The following is a 17,262-nucleotide window of genomic DNA, read 5'->3' on the forward strand; positions in this document are numbered from 1 at the left end:
CCCTCCCCGTCCCCTCCCGTCTCGAGCGCGCGCCCGCTCCGTCCAGCCCCAGCGCGAGGCGCCGCCGTGCGTCCCCCGTCAGCTGCGCCCCGGCCCCGCCCCTCCGCTGTCCCCGCCTCCGCCCCTCCGCTGTCCCCGCCTCCTGCGCTGGTGGCGGCGCGAGGCGCGAGGGTGGTGGGGGGTCTTGCTCTCTGGTAGAGAGCGGAGTGGAGCAGAGCAGGGCGGCTCCCAGGAGGCCGTGAAGCTTGGGGGGTGCCCGGGCTGGCAGGGCGTTCGGGATCGAATCTTCTTGCCCAGGCAAACAGTGTCGTCGTTTCATAAGCGGTTGCTTGCAGCGATCGTTTCACATGGAGGAGAACCACCTACAAACAGGCAGGACTTGGGACACGTTTAGGAGAGTAAGGAGTTTTCATGGGTAGGTCTAGAACCTGAAACATCATTTGCTTCAGTCAGCGTTTCCAGCTGCTAGACAGTAGGAGAATAAGCACAGGAGCAGGAAATAGTGAGGTTAATTGCACTACGCCTGTATGCAGCGGCCACTGAGGTAATGCAGCTGTGATGCACACCGAGGTTAGCAGGAAGCTAACCTCGAGCAGGTTCCTCATGGTCACTGAGATCTCTGTCACGTGAGGCAGTCCCATGATGTAGGCCAACGCCATCCTGGCTTGTATCAGAAACAGTGCAGCCAGCAGGAGCAGGGAGGTAATCGTGCCTCTGTACCATGCACTGGTGAGGCTGCGCCTTGAGTACTGTGTTCCGTTTTGGCCCCCTCGTTACAAGAAAGACATCAGGGCGCTGGAGTGTGTCCAGAGAAAGGCAGCGAAACTGTGAAGGGTCTGGAGCACAAGTCTTACTTGTAGGGAGCAGCTGAGGGAACTGGGTTTGTTTAGTCTTGAGAGAAGGAGGCTCAGGGGAGAGCTTATCTCTCTCAAGGACCTGAAAGGAGGTTGTAGCGAGGTGGTGATCTGCCTCTTTTCCCAGGTAACAGCAATAGGATGAGAGGTAGTGGCCTCAAGCTGTGCCAGGGGAGGTTCAGGTTGGATGTTAGGAAAAATTTCTTCTCAGAAGAGCAGTGAGGTATTGGGACAGGCTGCCCAGGGAAGTGGTGAAGTCACTGTCCCTGGAAGTTTTCAAGAAAAGGTTAAATGTCGTATTGAGTGACATGGTTTAGTGGACATGGTGGTGGTGGACTGATGATTGGTCTAGACTATCTTAGTGGTCTTTTCAACCATAATGATTCTATGATTCTGTGTCCAGCAGTATCTCTGGCCAGACAAAACCAGAGACAGCCCATCTGAAGGAGCCGCACAGAATGGGAATTGCAAGTGAGGTCAGCACGTGGGCTGACTTGCGGCAGAGGGTTCCCTGCCACTTGCAGGCTGTCTGCCAGCACATCTAAGCTCTCTTTCAAGCATCCTGTAAACCTCAAACCTCAGGATTTTAGAGTTTATCTAGCACTTGGCTAGCATCAACTATTTGGGGATATATTTGCTGTGTTCATAGCTGTAGGTGTAAATGTCTAACCCTCTTCTGAATTTCAGTGAACATTTTTGCCATCGCTGCCTGCTGAGATAAGTGTCATAGCTCACTTGGCTTTTGTGTACACATACTTCCTGTTGCCCATTGTGAGATGGCTGCCATCGAGCTCCTGTGTGCTGTACAACGAGGTGTGGCAGAGCAGGTGCCTCCATGTGTAACCCTTGACATTACCAGCTGCTCTGTTTGTTGTTTTCCTGTAAATACCACCATGCTGAGATAAATAATCCAAATCTACATTAGATTTTATAAAGGCCTTTCTCCCTGAACATGCCCCCATACAGACTCACCTATGTCACCTTTTCTCTGAGGTGGGATATGCTGGAGGCTATTCCAGAGGACAGAATGAATTCCTTTAGGTAGAGGTATAGTAACGCTCGATTTTAATCAGTATGCCGTTTATTCCTCCAGTGCTCCATTGTCTTATTAGCTTTTCTGACTACAGCTTCATGAAGATTAGAGAGAGCACATAGGTATTTACATAAATGCCCAGTGTCTGCTCTTCAGTCAACGTAAATAAATTAGAGTTTGTCAGATGTGGAAGCAGTACTCGTGTTCCTCTCTAGCATGCATTTTCAATATTGAACTTAATTCCCTATTACATGATCCATTCTGTTTCATTTGGACTTCCTCATCATCACAGCCCCCTCTTGTCTTGCTTAACTGAAATAATTATGACAGCTGCAAATTTTGCTATCTGACAATACCGTCGTCTTTCTAGATCAATAGTAAATACAACAACAACACGAGGCTTGCTGTACAGCCCTGCAGCAGGCTGTCATTAACCTCCTGCCATCACAGAAACTAGCTGTTGAATTCTGCTCTTTGTTTTCCATCTCCAGTTTTTGAGCCACGATAGTACTTTTCTTCCTGCCCAGTGATTACTTAGCTGCTTGAGTTGTCTCTGGCTTAGGGATTTAATCAAAGGCCTTTTGAAACACTGTGAAACTAGTCCACCAAAATCTCTTTGGTTTGTGGGTGAGGGGCTATTTTTGACATTTTCAGATAACTTCAATAGATGAATCAACCAGAAATTATTTTGCTCTGCGGAATAGCCTAGTTAGGCCTGATTTTGCATGCTGAGATTTTTTTTTTCTGTATTTTTAAAAAATTATTATTATTTTATGTTTACTTTTAGTGACTGTTTGAACCAAAGAAAATGCAGCCAACGCATTCCAGCAGTTGAGGGTTTGGCCTCCTGTTGGCTGTGTCAACAGAGTCTCAGCATGTCAGGGACAGGTTGGAACTTGAATACAGGTGACTGATTCCTTCTGTCACCGGAGGACCCCAGTCCTCCAGGCAAGTATTCTGCAAGGGCATCAGCTAACACTTAGTGCTCCCACCAGCTCTCTCTGATGAATGTGGAGCTTGAGGAGAGGAGAGAGCAGCCCCTGGCTGGCACCCTGCCGACAGCATCCATAAGAACAAACTCTCCTGATGGTGTGAGCACATCCTGTCCTTGTAATGAAACATTCTGCATGGCCTCGACACTGCTGAGGTTAATTTAACTCTTGGATCCCGTGTTAGTGACTCTTTGTATTTTTTTATGACTGCGTAAGTGGGCTATGGCCATCTGTGTGAATGATGCTGATAGCTCTCTGGCTGTCGTCAAGAAACAGAGGCAGGATTCTCCTTGGGAAATCTATTTCTGTGTATGTCCTTTGTCCCCCCTGTAGGACTGATCCTCGTGGTTGCATACGAATTTAGTAAGCCTGTTACAGCTGCCAGCCAGCCAAACTTCCAGCTACTTTCCCTCTGTAATCTGATAGCACCCATCTGTAGTGATGGCAACCATTTTCTGATCTTCATTTACTATTTCTCCTGGTTGAGTTTTTCCAATGCATAGTTTCTTCGCAATTGTTTTGGAATTAATTTTTCCTGCTTCAAGAAGATGCTTGGAAATCAACAGTGTGTTATTTGTTTTTGTACCTACTGTGCTAGTCCTGATGAGAAAAGAAAACCACTAAGAAGTCGGCAATGGTATTTCAACAGTGTTAGAGATAAATTTCTTCAAACCACCTGGAGGATTTTTTGCTGAGCCCTTTGCTATTTGGACTGTTTTTTTCCTGCTAATTTAATTGCTCATGTATAGGATAGGCTTGATGACCTGACAAATGAAAGGCTTGCCAGAATGAATCACAAGAATTATAGGCCATCATCAGCTATTAACTAGGTTGAATCAAATGGCAATCAAGTAGCAATTTGCAGTATTACTATATTGCTGCTCACACATAACATGGTGCTTCTGTTTTCATAAATCTGAGCAATCCGCTAATAGAAGTAATTTTGCTGTGTGAGTCAACTATACCTGTGCCTATCTTACACCAACATGATTAGAAATCTCTCGTGATTGCCAGTGCCTCACTTGTCTTATTTCATATATTTATGCATTTATCTACATATTTAGTTTTGGTCCTTGGGTAGCAGGGCATACACAGCAGGAGCTGGCTTGTTCTGTGTAATCTGTTCTTACCTTTTTGGTAACTACAAGGGCGCTGTGATGTCTGGGAACCATAAGTTTTACAGAAGTATGATCTACTCTGTAAAAAATTGCACTGTATTTAATCTGTCTAATCTAATTTCTTTGGATTTCTTTGGATTTTGTTAATAATTTAAAGCTTATTCACAGCTGCTTCATGCTTTTCTTCCAAAGCTTTTTGTGGCTCTTTACCATATCCTATTTTCACAATGAAGAACAATTATTTTTGGTCATTTTCTGGCACATGGGTTGTTTTTTGCCCAGCAATGAAAGGCATTTTAAGGAGGACTGAAAATCTGTTCACTGAGATAGATCATAAATAGAAGATTTTATAGTCTCTGTTGTCTGGACTACTGTACTGTACAAGCATCGTATTCTAACTAAAATATCAAAATGAACAGAGAAATAAAATGCCCTCTGGGCTGAATAAAATGTGTTTTATTCACAAGACAAATTTATGTGGGGCAGAATAGAAAATATGATGAGACACATTGATTTATTCCTTTTGTGAAAACTGATATCAAACCATTGTGCTATTAGAGAAGTAATTCTCAGCTAGCAGGTCAAGATCCCTTTCTGAGTCATCATGAATGTCTTCTGAGTGTTGGAAGCAAGTTGGCATGATTTAAATGTTGAAATATAAGAAAAACGTTCAAGAGTGACTGAAAAAAAAATCACACTGGCCAAAATTTCTACAGAAAAAGAGTTTGTTTGGCCAGGTCAGCCTGGACTAAAAAGTGCCTTTGTGGTAAGTAACCAAGAGAAGTGAGGTTGCAGGACAAGAAGTGATGAAATGAAAAGAGCTACTCATCCAGCCTCCTTGGGCTGATGGAGTGAAGCTGTCTGTGCTCCTTTCCCCTCACCCCCACTCTGTGCATTGCCGCTGGACTCCTGAGTGCTGGGTGCCTTCGAGTGCTCATTTAGCCAGTAAGGGGAAGGTGAGGCCCAAACTGTATATAGTCGGGATTCTGCTGCACTGGAAAGCTTAACAGGACATCCTCTAGAGGATATTTCAGATGGAAATTTACAACTTACGTATTTTTGATAAACATTTTAAAGTCCCCATCACAAACCAGACAGTGTTTTGTTTCCAGCCTGCTCATTGGTAGGGTGCCCATTACCATAGATGAGCAAACTCAAAGACTGCAGGCTTTTGGAAGCACATGGTATGTGTCAAGCTGACCCACTTCTTGAAAGCCAGTCTGTGCCTTTGTGAAATATCCTGTACTTGTTAGAAGGGATGTTAGGATGTCAAGAATGTTTAAGTCTCCAACGACAGTGTAATTACTGTTGTGGTGTTTATAGAGGTGGGAGGGCCTGAGGGGAAAGGAGGCCAAAAAGGAGAATCAGGAAGTGAGATGAGTAAGGCTCTAGGAATTGCACCCAGATGGAGTTTCGTCATGCTTTTTTCTTTAGCTCATTTGGCTCCTCAGTAAATTAGATGTTTACATATGAGAAACCATTATTTTTTCCCTCTCTGCATCTCCTACACTTAAAACTCAAATGTTCCACATGCTAATCTTAGAGGCAGCTTTTAAATGGACTTCAGGAACATGAAACTGCCAGGTGAAAATGCTGAGTTTAAATAATTTTTGGTTGTAGCTCTTGCCAGTCCTACTGCTAATCTGTAGTTTGTCTCTTTCAAATCTATTCTAAGGGAAGCATGTCTGCTGAAATCTGAAATCCTGAAGATCTGCTGCCCTTGTTAGGTAGTAGTATCTTACTGTACAGGACTGCTCTTTCTGTTATGATTTAGTGAATATATTAAATCTGCCAGAAGCCTCTTGGATGTACAAACAGTTGCCTCTTTTTATTTTTAAAGTACAAAAACACGCATCTGCAAAATACATATTCTGACAAGATGTAAAATAATTTTTTCAGCTTTGTTCAGTCATAGAAACCTTCGGGTATACTTGCCTGACTAAACAATTAAAATATTTCAGTCAAGGTCACGATTTTGCAGGCAATTGTTTTGAAGATTAACGTGCCATTACATATGCTGTCACGATTGCAACGTACATGCTCAGAAGACTGGAGGAAGAATAGCTTCCTGTTCTAGCACATATTATTATTGCCATCAGCAGTTACTGGTATTTGCCAAGCCACACCTATGCTAACCTCTGTTATCAACAGTGTTATTTAATCTACTTGGTACCTTCTTTCAATTTACCTTATGAATACCACAGAGTATGATACGAAAACCTTTAAAATATAGAAGTGCTGTTGCGTGGTACCTCTCTTCTTAGCAATAAATTACTCTTCCTTTCTAAGAACCAAAATGCTGACACAGATAGAGAGGTTGTCCTGTCTCCGCTCCCCTCCACACTCAGACCAGCTATCCCCTGCGCACTGCTTAAACTGTTCTTAAACCCTCCTGTGACTGATAAGCTCACAGATTTCACTTGTGTTTTGACTAGTAACAATGAAAGTGAATGCTTGAGTGGTTGAGAGCACGTATTTAATTTGGATATTCTGAAATGTAAGCATTTCTCTTGCTTAAAAATGCAACAGTACTTTCCGAAACATAAAATTTAAGTTTGGTTCTGGATTTGGATTGCCACACTAAGTGTTCAAAACTCATGAGTCAATGCCACCCACAACAGAAATTGGCTTAAAAGCCCATATTCTTAAAAATAAGATGTTTTATGAGGATGGGTGGGTGGTTGGTTATTTGCCATCTGTTTTCTGTGCTTTTAGGAGATCTTTCATATTTCCAAGCTTTTGTCATTAAAAACTGGTTTAAAACAATATAAAAGCTGGGATTCTTCCTTCAGTCCCTTGACCTTGGTAGCTGAAAAGAAGTATCAATGCATTTGTAGTAAAATTATTAGAAACAGCAACATCCAAATTGACCTAACAGCATTCTAGCATCTTCTCAGAGTAATAGCTTTGTAGAGGAATGAACAGTAATCTGTATGTAGGGATCCCCTCATATTTAATATTCTTGATTTGAGGGTGGGTTTTTTTTTAGAAAAGAAAAAGTGTAGAGTGCAATTCTTTGCCATCTGAAAATGCTCTGCTAGCGTTGTATTGCATATTGCTAATTTTGGCTAATTTTTTCTATTTCTTAAGATAATTAACATATCATAAAGTTTGCTAATAAGCAAACATTTTCTGGACTCACAGGCACTAGTAAGTAAAGTCTCATGGTAGAGATTAATTTATTTTTGTACTTAAAGATTGGAGGAAGGTAACAATTCTAAATTGTCATGGATTTGTTACACTCAGCTAGTTTTTGCTGATTAGAGGAAGCTTTTGATAAACAAGTATTTTGCTTTATTTCAGCATAGTTCTGGGATAAATTTTCTTATTGGAGACTCCTTCGTTGTTCCAATATCTTATGTCATTTTCATACCAAACAACTTTGACTGAATTCTGTGAATGCAAACACCTCCTCCATATACCACTCCTTCCAGTTAGTTACCTGAATTGCTGAGCTCTAGCAACTCTCATGTTTCCTAAAGTGCCTTATTTAAGTCATATGGTGGGCAGCATTTGTCCTCAACTCAGAACTAACACTCAAGAGGAGGTTGGTGTCAACCATATGCTGTAGAGAAGGCCATTACTTCTCTCTAGCAGTAACCCATAGTGTGAAGTTGTACTGCAGAACCAGATAATGAGTTAATGAGAGCAATACAAAGTCGGCAATGTGTCCTCACAGCCCAGAAAGCCAACTGTATCCTGAGCTGCATCAAAAGATGCATGACCAGCAGGTCGAGGGAGGTGATCCTGCCCCTCTGCTCTGTGCTGGTGAGGCCTCACCTGGAGTACTCCGTCCACATGTGGAGTCCTCAGTACAGGAGAGACATAGACCTGTTGGAGAGTGTCTAGAGAGGGGCCACAAAAATGAGCCGAGGGATGGAACACCTCTCCTAGGCTGAGAGAGCTGGGGCTGTTCAGCCTGGAGAAGAGAAGGGTGGGGATGACCTGATAGTAGCCTTTCAGTAACTAAAGGGGAACCACAAGAAAGAAGAGAACAGACTCTTTAGCAGGGTCTGTGGTGATAGGACAAGGCAAAATGGTTTCAAACTAAAAGAGGGGAGATCTAGACTGGATATAAGGAAAAAGTATTTTACAGAAAGGGTGTTGAGGCACTGGAACAGGTTGCCCAGAGATGTGGTAATGCCCCATCCCTGGAGGCATTCAACAAGGCCAGGCTGGAGCAGGCTCTGAGCAACCTAATCTGGCTGTGGATGTGCCTGTTCATTGCAGGGGAGTTGGACTAGATGACTTTAAAGGTCCCTTCCAAATCTAAGGATTCTATGAGCGTATGATTCTATGAAATCACAAACGTTAGTTTAAGTCAGATTCACTTCACTTTAGTTTAAGTCAGATTTTTCTCATCTGCTGCGCTGACTAACCTGGATTTTTAAGTGAGAGTCCTTGCAGAAAAAAAGAACAGGTTCATTTGAGACTCTGAAGAACCTGACAATGCATTTCTAAAAGGTGTTGCCAGACTGCAGGAAGGGTACAAGCTGGTACATAAATGGGTATGTTTCAGCTCTGCTTGGTGTAAGGCCCCACATGCTGCCTGTGCACTGGCTGACACACTGCAGGAGCATACCACAAGAGCTCTGCCCAGATGCACGTACACCCAGAAGGAAGGAATTAAAGCTGCAAGGCTTAATCCAAGTTAACATGTTTCTTGTTATTATGTGTGCCTGACTTTGTAACCTTATTAATATTCTAATGATATTTTTACAGGCATATGATTTTTACTTTAACCTCGCTGTATAGGAGATTTAAATCCACACTGTTTTAGACAGTATAATTTGTGGTTTGTTTTCTTGCTTTTAATAATCTCCTGTTTTAGTGTGTATCTGACTTGTAGAGAGAGCATATTGCTCAAAGCATGCTTTTGCTCTCCAAAGCCTCTGCCTGCAGCATAATTCCCTTCACTCGGAGCAATTCTGAATCAAGGTCTTAACTTTTGTCCTGTGCAGGTCCCCTGCAAGCTGCTGGGTACCACCAGGCAGCCTCCTGAGGTGTGAAGATGCTGGGATGTGGAAGAGGAGGGACTGAGAGCTGCTGAAGATGTGGGGTAGCTGAAGCGAGATGTGACTCAACAACATATCATTCCTAGCTCATAGGAAGAGGTGAGACACAGCTTAGGCAAGAGGAAATGCACTTGCAAAATCAAACACTTCATAGGAGAAATGGCCTCTGCACCTCACTTACTAACATCTCAGTTTTCACCTCTAATCCAGAAACTGCAGTAGGTAGTATGAAGCATTAATGGTCTTCCCTACTTCTGCTGATGGTGTCCACCTCTAGGATAACATCTGGGCCTCTTGCAGACTTGCTGCTGCTTTGCAGCACTCTCAACCCTCCAAACCTCTGTCTGTTTTCTACACCGAACTTTCCCACTTTGCATCCTTTCATATATTTTTATGCAGAAGTTTCTTGTGGGCAGAGATGCTTACTTGTCTGTTATAATTTATCCACTGTATGGGTATCATGTAGTTATATAAAGCAGAGAAGACAGCAACTTCTTTTTCTAACTTTTAATACAAACCCTTTGTCAATTTAAATTCAAGCTCAATCTATAATTAAAATGGCATGTTCTAACGTAGAGAATTTATATTGAATCACAGTGAAAAATGCAGGAAAAGGAAATACTATAATGACAGCTACCCACAGAGATTACAGACCCAGACATACAAGTCTTTTGTCTGTTCCTTGGTTGAGTGTGTGCTTACAGCTTGGTATTAGCAGGATTAATTGAAACTGGGTGGCAAAACCAGATTAAGGGGGAATGATGCAGGAAAAGTTTAGGACTTTCTGCTGTAACAAGGGATACATCATTCCTTGTTAATGAATGGCTGGTAACAAATCCATACGAAAACAGGCATTACATGCTTTTAAATAGTTCACAATTGGCCGGGAGGTGCCAAGTGGTGGTTATCTGAGCTTAGATTTTGTGGCTCTGCAGCCAAGGCTTCTCCAGGTTTGTGGCAAAATGACAGCTAACGATGCAACACCCAGCAACACCTTTACAAGAGGTACTGAAGAGGGACATCAACATCATTTAGAAAGCAGTACTTCAATTTGGTATGGATACTAAAAGTAGGGAATGGTAGGAAGGGGAGGAGAGGCTGTGTACAACTAGAATTAGCCCCACATTTTATCAAAACCCCGCGTAGTTTCTGAGCATATTCAATAAAGAACTTCTAATTTTTATCTGAGAAGGACATACTGTACAGGTATAAAATCTAGCCCCCAGGAATATATTTATTTCGGATCCTCAGAGGTGTTGAACATTCAGTACTGTGCCTTTCATAAACACACACAAAAAAAATCGCTACTTCATGCTCCATCAGCAGTGCCAGGAACGTAGCGATGGGTAATCAAGCTGCATATGGTTTGGCTATAGTAAAATGTCTGTACCCTGCCTGCACTACAGGTGCAACTCTACTGGAAGAGACAGCCCCACTAGGCTTCAGGGGTTGGATAAAATCCTCCTTGGGGAACATGAGTGTTTGGTAGAAGAGCTTTCCTCAGATGGCTCCCATTGGATCCTCTAACTCATATCGTGTGTCTTAAATGACAGTTACATTCACTGCAGTGGTGTGCAGTTCTGAGCCACTTGCCTGTTTTCTTCCTGCAATTTTGAAGCAGTAATATTGCAATTTGATCAACAGTGCTTCAGTTACAAATCAAAGGATGCATGAGAAAAATTCTTCAGTTTGGCACTGCAAGATGGTAACCTTAGACATGCAAATTTTGGGCACCATGCAATTTTGCCTTAATTTACTGGCATTTGGAGGAGGGACAAAGCATTGACTCTCGTGTGGCAGAAATGTGACTAACAGCTCAAAAAGTCCTAGTCTAGTTTGTGGTAACAGGATCTTGAACTCCCTTGGAAACTCACTGGCAAGACAAATTTACACTGGGGCACAGTGTACCAGTACAGAGGAACAGGAGTGGAGATGCTCACACGTTAAGGGGCATGCAATGCTTGATTTATGGAGTGTGCAACTGAGAAAACAAATATGAGGTAATAAAGAAAGGACAAGCCTGCAGCAATTTGAATAATCCTCCCATTGGGGGATTTTTTTTTAATATGTATGTGAACTCCAAATGTGACCTTCAGAGATAAGATACCATAGTAGTCTTGTACAGTAATCAGTGTATCATGGTTATAAATGTCACAGACTTGAAAGAACATTTCCTGTAGTTGAGACTATTTAAGAAAATGAATTTAATACTGATTTGAATTCTGCTTTTTTAAAAGGAGATCATGCAAAAGAGTGAAACAGGAAACATATTTTAAAACACTTCTATGCATCTCTAGCACACTTAGGTGGCCACTGGGCTTGCATCTCTTTCAAACCTCCTCTCTCTGATGACATCAAAGTCACTGCAAGGGAAATTTAATCTGGCTGCTGGGTATTTTCTGCTGAGGCAGAGATTATAGGAAACTTTTCAGGCTTGACAATCTCTGTGCAGAGTTCAGTGTGCTCTCAGGCAGGACCAAAACAAAATCATCAGTGCACAAGAGGCTTGCTGTCCCAGCTTTCCTTGCAAATGTTGGCAGCTCCTTCCTACCACGTCCCAGAGCACGGGGCCAAGGATGTGCGCACTGTAGGTGTAAGAAGTGGTAAGAATCGAAGACTGTGTCTGGACTGGCTGTACGTGTTCCAAGTAGGTTGAAAACGTCCAGTTGAAAAGCTTGTCTCTCTCACTGTTGTGCCTTTATCTATTTCAAACAGGCTGAAGAAGAGATGCATTCAGTGACTGTTTTCACCAGTTTTCTTACACTTAGTGACCACTTCAAAGTTTGGTAAGCATGCCTAGTTCGTCAGTGAACGGGTAGCTCTAAACAGGGAATTCCCACACTCCTTAACTATTATATAGCAATTCATCTGCAGAAATCCAGGTGCTTACAGGAAGGAGGGGTTTTTATCTCACTCCTTTTACTGGGAAAACTGTTGAAGAGGAGCAGCAGCTCAGCCAGGACTCACCCAGCTGGCCAGCGTCAAAGCTGTGTATAAATCCCAGGACAAATTCTTTCTCCCAGAAGCTGCCTCAAAATAAATAATACAGAGAATTGTGCAATGTAGTTGGAAACAGTGGCGGCACATGAGATGAAAACAGATATAACAAACTGAAATACTGGGAAGTAATTAGATTCAAGACAAGAAAACACCATGAAAGTATGCGTGAGATTAAACAGCACCATGTAGTGAATAAACTTTACTTTGGCTAGGCCATATTTTTATTATTAAAACTTACTACCTACATTTTTTAGATTATGTCTCTCTGTTGTGTGTTTTTTTTCTTTCAATCATGTAGGATGGCACCGATGACTACAGCATTGAAAGATGATAATTTCACGAAACACAGCTTTTAGATGTAGAATAAACGTACCTTCACAGACTTTGAGTGAAATTGGTTGCTTTTGACTTCTGTGCACTCACTAACGAGTTATGAGTCTTATTTTTTCAAATTATTTCACGCTGTCATCAATAGAGCATTCAGGCAAAAGTTAAACATTGCGGCAGGTGTTACGGTGTACAGCCTTTTTGATCTGCAGATCAGCATCTTGGGGTATCTGCAATCCATCTGGACATCCCTGGGCCGTTGTGTTTGGGCGCGGTTATGTGTGTGCGCTCCTCAGCTCTCCCACCTGCCTGGCAGCGTGGCTAACACACACCAGACATAGATCCCAGGGCTAATGGCTGTTATACACACCTCCTGCAAGCCTATTTGGCACCTCTGGTGTTTTGAATACTCCAGACTTCATTCCACACTTTGGAAAATTGAGGGAAGCAGCCATTTCGTAAGGAGTCAGCATGCATGGATGGAGATCACATAATTAGCATCTACTTTCATTTTTCTAGGTCATTTTTTCCTCACTGCTTTTCACCATTCTTATTTGTGAGTTTTCCTTGCAAGCTCCTCAGTGTTCAGGCTGCTGCATGCATCTGCAAATCATAGACAGACTGATACTCAGCCTGTTTCTTTAACTTTTCTTTCAAACATCCCACCAGATCTTATACTCATCTCTTCAGGCCAGCCATACCTTTAAAATAACCTCATTGGATGACCAAAATCCCTCAGCATGAAATGTGTTGCTTAGCTACCTCCAAGCTGAAGGTCAGGCTTAAAAACTGCTTTGCCCTGGGTTGCAGCTGCCTACCTTCTGGGTTCTGAGCGAGGAGATCATTAGGCCAGCTCTTTGTCAGAAGCCCCTGGAAATTCAACTGGGTCTGCGCTGAGACTGCACAGGCAAGCGGAAAGATCCTTGGTGGCCCTGGAGGGGTGCAGAGGGCTAGGTGCTGCCTGCCTGGTGGCCAGGCAGCAAGCAGTCCCCTGAAGGGTGCCCAGCATCCCACTGCAGCATGTACATTCCACAGAATGCCAAATGAATGCCTGGATGAGTCAGCCAGGATATTTCCATGAGCTTCCTCTGCTGCACTGCTTCCCTCGCCAGCTGAGCTGTGGTTGTAAACCACCACCTGGGCCTAGCACTTCTTGACATTAAAATAAGAAGGAAAAAAAAAGGACGATTCCCCTTGGTTTCCTGGCAGAGTGTGGGGAATCCCTGACGTTTGTGCAGTGCCAGACCCCCACGTCCTCAACATTTTGCTGCATGGCCCAGCATATGCCAGAAATCATCTGGTCCTTTCTGCCTGCTTTGCTCCTCCGTCCCTCCCACTAGCCGGCTGTGCCGACGGAGTCAATTAGAGGAGATGGCAGTGATGCTGAAACTGATTTGAATTTCAACCAGGATCTGCTAACAACTAGAGATATGCACAGGCAGATGAGGAAAGGCAGTTACCCAAGGACATCGTGACTGCCTGCATATGATGGAAGTCCTCTTATTTCTTATTTCCAGTCCTTAACTAGACTCAGATTAATTTATTCAGCAAACATTGACTTCTTTTGTTCATGTCTGAGCCCATTAAATGTGTGTGGTCTTAATGTGCAATGGTGGCATAGTGGAAAAGAAGCAGTTCAGTTCTGGAAATGTTTCCTGCGAGACAAAGCACAAAATGCTTCAGCAACAGCATTTGATGACTCCTCTCATACTGACTAGCTTTCATGAGTACTTGCAGTGATGAACCAGTGCTGATGTCAAACCATACAGCATGGGAGATGAAGCATTAATTCAAGTCTTCTAACAAGTTTCTATTATCTGCATTTGAGTTGCATACGGAACTCCTAATCAAGACAGGCTTCAGCTGTGCTAAACACTACCTCCATAGAAATGACAGTTTGCACTATAAAGCACTTAACGTCTGAACAGGCAACACGAAATAAACTGTAGTGAAGTCAAAGGGAAAAGTGATCCCTACTGGCTCTTTACCATCGGCAGGTTACTTGGCTGCATTTGCAGAAGACTGAACTCCGTGTTTATCTTCAGGCAGTCTGAAATCCCATTACTTCAGTGGGAGAGAAGCACAGGAGTCAATTTTTTCCTGAATTATGCAGCTGACTCCTGAATCCAGCACTGAGCAGGAACTTGAAGAGGAGTGTTGCATTGTTTTACTGGCTGAGGTGGAACAGGTAACACAGGAAGGAATACAGATCAGTTATCCTTTCAGGAAGGCCATAAGCAGCACCTCCTGGAGTTACCTGAAACAGCCAGAGACCCTAACATGCACAATCATCCCCAAGGGCTATCTATTCACATGCAGGTGTTCATGTCAGCCCTTGCCAGTACTCCAATGTGGCCTACCTGCATTTGGCCCTATTTACTTAGTATATCATCTCAATTATTCATGCACATGTTTCATGACACCTTTGCCATAGTAATTAAGGGGGCTTCTGTGGCTGTTAAGCCAAAATATGATTCCCGTATAATATCATGATGAAGTTAATTGATCTTTACCCTGACCGACACCACCCACCTTATTTCAGGCCTTCATTTCCTGCTGTGGAGTCTGGCTATGTCTTTGTACGCTGACAGAGCCCCTTACAGCGCAGAGCCTGCACAACCCACTGTCTGTCATCAGGTTCCCCCTTAGCCCTCTCAATAATCTAAAGAGATGGATCATCATCAGCTTTGTGTGGATATGCTGCAACTCTCACTGCTCTTCTGTGAAGCCTGAATTGTCCTTATCGTTCTTCCCGAGCATGGCAATGGAACAAGTTGCGCTAGTCTCTTAATGTATGGGTGTCCGACCTTTTGGCTTGCTTGGGCTGCACTGAGTGAAGAGGAATTGTCTTGGGCTGCATATACGTAGGTTGCACCAAAAGTAATGCCTCCTATTTATTTCCATGGAAACTACAACAGATACAAAGAACATAATAATACTGTTTAATAGAGCCAATTCTCTGCTGCAATACTCCATTTTTCAACATAGTCATAACCATTAGCTATGCATTTTTTGCCAGTGATGAACAAGAGCCTGTATACCACGCTTGTAAGAATCTGCACCAGAGAAGCTGACCCAGTGTCACCCTGCTGGAACGCACCACCCACCGCCTCACTGTGCTCATGTCCACTGTTTGGTCTCTGTGGTGGGTGATTCTCTTCTGAGGGGTACAGAGGCTCCCATTTATCGCCCTGACCTACTATCTAGAGAGGTCTGCTGCTTGCCAGAGGCCCACATCAAGGACATGACTGAGAGGCTGCCAGTCCTTGTACGTCCCACATACTACTACCCCCTGCTGCTGTTTCATGGAGGCACCACTGACTGTCAGCAACCTGAAGAATATCAAGAGGGACTACAAGTTGCTGGGAGCAGCAGTGAAGAACTTGGGAGCACAGCTTGTCTTCTCATCAATCCTCCTGGTTAGAGGAATGGGGAGGGAAAGGACTGACAGAATTAAGAAAATTAATAAATTGCTAAGGGAGCGGTGGTGTGAACAGGGCTTTGGCTACTTATGTCATGGAACTATTTTGAGAAATCTGGTCTTTTGGGGAAGGATGGGGTTCATCTGTCAGACAAGGAGAAGAGCATCTTTGGCAGCAAGTTTTCCAGTTTAATCAGGAGGGCTTTAAACTAGAGTTTCCGGGAGTGGGGATCCTCAAATCATTGCACTTTGAGGCTGACAGTGGTAGTGGATGTCCTAGGCCTGGAGCTGGATCACAGGCCAGTGAGACAGCACCTAAGGTTCAGGATAAGGGAACTCTAACTGGTAAACCTCCTCAATGGGAGCCCAACTCAAGTGCCTGTACAACAAGGCACGGAGCATGGGGAACAAGCAGGAAGAGTTGCAGGCGTGTGCATGCCTACAGGGCTATGATGTCACTGGTATCACTGAGATGTGGTGGGATGACTCTCATGACTGGAATGTAGGAATAGATGGGCATAAACTCTTTAGGAAAAACAGGCAGGAGAGAAGGAGAGGAGGTGTTGCCTTCTATGTCAATGACCACCTGGAGTCCACGGAGGAGGAGCTGACAGAGAGCTTATGTGTTAGGGTTAAAGGGAAGGCAGGGAAAGGAGACATCATAGTGGGGATCTGCTACAGGCAACCAGATCAGGAAGACCAGGTGGATGAGGCCCTCTATAAACAGATAGGAGCAGCTTCATGTTCACAAAATATGGTCCTCGTGGGAGACTTCAACCATCCCGATATCTGCTGGAGGTACAACACAGCAGTGCACCAGAAATTGAAGAGGTTCCTGGAATGTGTTGATGACAATTGCTGGAACTCTGGCAGCTTGGGGCCGTGACCACTGCCCTGGGGACCCTGTCCCAGTGCCAGACCACCCTGCCCATGAAGAACCTTTCCCTAATGCCCAGGCCAAATCTCCCCTGACGCAGCCCCATGCTGTTCTCTCGGGTCCCATCGCTGCTCCTCCGCTCCCCTTGTCAGGAGTTGTAGGCCTCCCCTCAGCCTCCTCTGCTCTGGGCTGAACAAGCCAAGGGACCTCGGCTGCTCCTCGTACATCTTGTCCTCCAAATCCTTCACCATCTTTGGGTGCTCTCTACTAGTTCCCTGTCCTTCTTAAATTTTTTTTTTGCACCAAAAAACTGCACACAGTGTTTGACGTGGTTTACAGGAGTTTTTTCTCCAATGGAAGATGAACAGAAATATTGCCTCCTTTGTGAAGTAGAGACCATTACAGTGTGGATACTTCAAGTGCTGGGGGATACAGTGCAATGATAAACTGAAGCAGTCTACCAAATGATACCAAATTGGGCATTCCCACCTGACACAGGCTTCACTCACGTGATCTTATAGTGGGATGGCTCACCTATCTCATCCAGAACGAATATTACTCTGATCGCATTAGTTTCCTGCTAAGCCAAGCCCCCTGGAGCTTACAGCTTGCTGTAAGACTGTTG

General features: G+C 43.9%; 1 long non-coding RNA gene across 3 annotated transcripts in view; it reads left to right on the forward strand.

Annotated features, from left to right (window-relative positions):
* The window catches only part of LOC110394210, a 14,073-nt gene extending 1,667 nt beyond the window's left edge, over nucleotides 1–12,406 (forward strand). The window contains exons 2-4 of one of the 3 annotated variants that reach the window (XR_002435453.1): nucleotides 8,959–9,111; nucleotides 11,728–11,798; nucleotides 12,311–12,406. This is a non-coding gene — a long non-coding RNA (uncharacterized LOC110394210). Of the gene's footprint in view, nucleotides 1–79; nucleotides 416–8,958; nucleotides 12,259–12,310 lie in introns of those variants that run through there. The other 2 variants (XR_002435452.1, XR_002435451.1) reach the window with 2 other exon arrangements.

Source organism: Numida meleagris, chromosome 2, assembly GCF_002078875.1.
Source record: "Numida meleagris isolate 19003 breed g44 Domestic line chromosome 2, NumMel1.0, whole genome shotgun sequence".
NCBI lineage: Eukaryota > Metazoa > Chordata > Aves > Galliformes > Numididae > Numida > Numida meleagris.